The 4,727-nt window shown below is 33.3% G+C and overlaps 1 long non-coding RNA gene across 1 annotated transcript; it reads left to right on the top strand.

Moving 5' to 3' along the window:
- Window positions 1-402: 402 nt before the first annotated feature.
- On the top strand, window positions 403-4,451 carry LOC127720997 (uncharacterized). Its single transcript, XR_007991025.1, has 3 exons — window positions 403-511; window positions 3,202-3,289; window positions 4,281-4,451. It is a non-coding gene; the product is annotated as an uncharacterized LOC127720997 (long non-coding RNA).
- The last annotated feature ends 276 nt before the right edge of the window (window positions 4,452-4,727 follow it).

Genomic DNA, 4,727 nt, shown 5'->3' with positions numbered 1-4,727 from the left:
GGGTGGGGACTTCATATTAAAAGAAAAGAAATTAGCATTAGTTTTTTGTGATAAATATATAATAAACTCACAGTAACAGAAATAACTCTTGAAAGCTCTGTCAGATCCCGGCACTTTTAACTGTTTTTTTTACGCGTGCTAGAAAATGCAGCACCTGGTTACAGGGGCTTATTTGACAAATTATCATCTTTCGTAATTTAAGTTATAAAATCTAAATTTGAAGTGATCTAAAATGTTCATGACTAACGAGTATTTTCACTTGTACGATTTTTCAGTGAAATGAGTCTAAGAGTATATACATGTATATCGGGGTACTGACTGCATAGTAAAATATTTATGTATCTATTAGTTGCGGCTCATGTTGGTCTTTTAAGTAAGTTTCCTTCCCCCGCATTACTTGATCGCTTTTGTAAAAAAATAAACAGCACAACAACAACAGCACTCGACGTCAGTTTTGTACCAAAAAATGAAAAAAATATTCAGAAAGAAGGCTCATAAAATTCAAATATTGGTAAGCACACACACTAACTTGTCACTACAGACATGATCTTTTTGTTAATGCGCCAAACTCGTTTCTTCCACAGGACGATGTCGATGGTGGGGAAAACAGTCCAAATAATTATGACGTCTTGCAAGGCTATTTAGGCGTCCCAGAAAAAAAATTAAAATAGCCTTGCCAGACGTCATAACTTTTTGGACTAGGGAAAACCCAAGAAATCATTAGTTCCCCAAATGAGTATCCTAGTTTAAAGGTTTTTTTAATATATACATGATCTGGGAACAGTATATCTAACCTGACATGATATAGCTATTTCATATTGGAATGGCACATATTCATGAAAAATCAACAAATGATCCAAAAGTCGGAAAGATGAATATAGTCCTCTGACTTCACAAACTTGGAAACAGTTGTGATGTTGCTTCGCTGAGCTAGAGATAACTGTACGACCATCAACAATGAGCAAAATTCACACCATATAGACATAGGTGCTTGAGGACAGGAGTTGAGATTCACGTTGATAGTAAACATGCATATTAAGAGAAAAATATGGTATATTGTATATATATGGTACAAATAAGTGATATATATTGAAAAATCTAAGATTTATGATAATAAGGGGGAGGGACTGGGGGGCTCAAAACAGGATCCTGTCCTCAAGCACCTATGCATATAGAAAGCTGTAAATATAATAAAAGGCCTCGAAATGACAAATGTAAAACAAATCAACAAGAAGCCTAACATTTATAATAAAATTTAAAATAAAATTGAAAATAGAAATGGGGAATGTGTCAGAGAGACAACAACCCGTCCAACGAGCAAATAACAGTCGAAGGTCACCAATGTGACTTCAATGCAGCGAGAATCCCACAACCTGAGCCATGCTTCAGCTGGCTCCTAAACTAAAATGTATACTAGTTCAGTGATAATGGACGTCATACTAAACTCCGAAATATATAAAAGAAACTAAAATTAAAAATCATACAAAATTGACAAATGCTATATAGGCTCCTGACTTGGGACAGGTGCAAAAATATGGTGGGGTTAAAAGCTTATATACTGTAAATTTCAGAAATTATTGCATGCATTTATTAATATTGCCAATTAACATAATCATGATAATTTCCCTTTCAATTTTTAAAAAAATTTATGAAACTTTGGTGAATTGATTTTATATATTGACATAAACTCCCTTTTCATTTTTATGACCCATAGTGGGTCAACCCTTGACCGTCTGTCCGTCTGTCCAAAAGTCATTGGTTTTTGTTCTCTAATTTAGTTTTCCTCAACCAAATGTTATAAAACTTTTACAAAAGCTTATTACCACAATACTCAGATCAAGTGTGAATTTTGGTGGTGTCAGTGTTACCGTTCTAGAGTTGTGCCCCTTTACAAATGGAAAAATTGCTGAATTTTTGGTTTCCCGCTCTCTAACTTTAACTGTAGTTTGCCTCAACCAAATGTTATGAAATTTGCGCACAATGCTTATTACCACAAAAAACAGTTTGAATTTTGGTGGTGTCACTTTTACTGTTCTAGAGTTATGTCCATTACAAATGGAAAAAATGATGAATTTTTCGTTTCCGTCCTCTAAATTAAGTTTGCCTCAACCGAATTTTATAAAACTTTAACATATTTAACGCAATACTTTTAACCACAAAATCAGATCAAGTTCAAATTTTAGTAGTATAAATTTTACCGTTCTTCAGTTATCTTCCTTTATAACTTTATATGATATGCAAGCCGGAGTATCATCCCCTATTTATTTTTATATAAGATGCAGAGTTATGGAATTTTAGTTGTTGGAAAATTGTTTAAAATTGTCCATTTTCACACTTTGGAAGGTTTTAGAATTGTATTTGTTCAAAAATCACGGCCTTAAACTTATATACACTTGCGATATCCCTAAATGGAGCCAAATTATTTTCATGTTTTGTTTCAATGAATACCACTCTGTGTGCATGTCCTTTTTTAGTTCACCTGGCTAGAAAGGCCAAGTGAGCTTTTCTCATCACTTGTCGTCCGTCGTCGTCTGTCGCCTTTGTTAACTTTTTACATTTTGAACTTCTTCTAGAGAACCACTGAATGGAATGGAATCAAACATGGCATGAATGTTCCTTATGAGGTGCTGACCAAGAGTTGTTACTTTGTAACCGATCTATCATCCAAGATGGCCGGCAGCGGGGGACTTAGTTTAAGATAGGACCCTATAGGAAATACATACAAATGTCTTCTTTTAGAGAACCACTGAATGGAATGAAACCAAACATAGCATGAATGTTCCTTATGAGGTGTTGACCAAGTGTTGTTACTCTGTAGCTGATCCATCATCCAAGATGGCCGCCAGCGAAGTAGGACAATATTAAACCAAATACGGCCTCAATCATTATAAAAGTATCTGTTATGATTTTTATCTTTTTTATATGATTTCAAAAACCCAAATAGAGTCAGGTGAGCGACACAGGCTTTAAGGGCCTGTAGTTTTGTTTTTTTTAGTTACGCAGTGCTCACAGTTTTTCTATAATGTAGTTGATCATTAAAATTCATTTAAAGCATAAACCCAAGCTAAAAGGGCAACAAGCTTATCAACCACTCAAGGTACAGCTTTTTATTAAACACGCATTGATATATACATTAAACAGCAAAATAATTATTGATGCAAGATGTCATTAAATAATAATTTTTACTCTTTTTATGTGTAGGACAAGAACTATAGAAGATACAGAGAAATTATAAACAGCAGAAATGATAGGCAATTTCAAATTTGCAGAAGTCAACAAATCCTAAATGGTAAGTAAACTCATCATAGATACCAGGATTAAATTTTGTATTTACGGCAGACGTGGTTTCGTCTACAAAACATTCATCAGTGATGCTCGATAAGACTCAGAAGGCCACTTTTATAAAAGTTATTGCCCTTGAAAGATGATTATCATGATTATTCTAAAAATAAAAAGATGTGGTATATTAAATATGAAAACTATTGATCATGGCTCTAACAAAGCAATTATAGGCCAGTGATGGCCTTCAATAATGAGAAAATCCATGCCCTATTGTCAAAGTAGTCAGCTATAAAAGGCCCTCAGATGAAAAATTGAAATAATCCCAACTGTAGAACTAATTGCCTAGTTTATAACAAAACAAATTAAAAATAAATAAATATGACAGATATGAAACAACAACAACCACTAAATTTTAGTGTCAGAATAAACTGCAGGCGCCGAACTTGGGACAGGCACAATCAGAATATGGCAAGGTTATATAAAAATAAGAAGATGTGGCATGATTGCCAATAAGACAACTCTTCACCAGACAACAAATGACATACCGGTAGATTTCCTGCAAAAAAATAATCAGTCTGGATCGGACTAGGCAGGAAATTTATACCTTTCCTTTTATCGAAAAGCCACAAAGATCTGTTAGTACTCACAGTTACTGACAGCTATAGTTAAAAATCAATAAAAACTAATACATGTAATACAAAAAATCAGGTTTGTGAGCACTCAACCCTACCTTAACTTTGGACAGTGGTTTAACAGCTCAACATATAAAGAACAAACTGTAAAATAACCGTTGCAATTGCCTCAACTCGAAATATTGATAAAATGCACAAAAATAACTAATATAAAAACCCATAGACAAAAAGCACAGAATTAAGAGAACTCACAAGTAAGAAAGGAAATATTCTTAAAATGTTCATAAACATGACAAAATAAGCTTTTTTATTGCTGTTTCTCTCTCCATTTATAACATTTTATTTGTTTATTTTGTGTATTTATAGGTGATCAGACATCTTGGTTTTCATGATCAATAGGTCAATACTGAAGAGGAAACTGAAAGTTGATATCTATCTACATGGTGCGCTAATTGGATTAATGTGAAATGGAATGTGTGCTTTCCTGCAAAAAAGAAATAGGAAATTTCATCAAAATCACATGATAATGGCTATAAACAAAATGGCGTTCTATCATAGATGCAGAAAACACAATTGTATAAATGCAACAACATATTATATATATTTGTCGAAAGAAGGGAGAAATGAAGAAAAAAATAGTATTTTGTTGTTGAAAGGAACACCAGCTTTATCCACTCATTTACATCGCTCCCTCATATCAAATATACTGAAGAACATCTTCGAAGAACAAATTGCAAAAATGTTTTCTCTAAGAATTGAAGGAAACTGTTTAGTGAATGGAATAATTTATGCATTAAACTTTTACGTAGTGGA

Source organism: Mytilus californianus, unplaced genomic scaffold (genome assembly GCF_021869535.1).
Source record: "Mytilus californianus isolate M0D057914Y unplaced genomic scaffold, xbMytCali1.0.p SCAF_11, whole genome shotgun sequence".
Classification (NCBI taxonomy): Eukaryota; Metazoa; Mollusca; class Bivalvia; order Mytilida; family Mytilidae; genus Mytilus; species Mytilus californianus.
The sequence above is the reverse complement of the archived record's forward strand: the minus strand, read 5'-3'. Positions and strand labels throughout refer to the sequence as shown.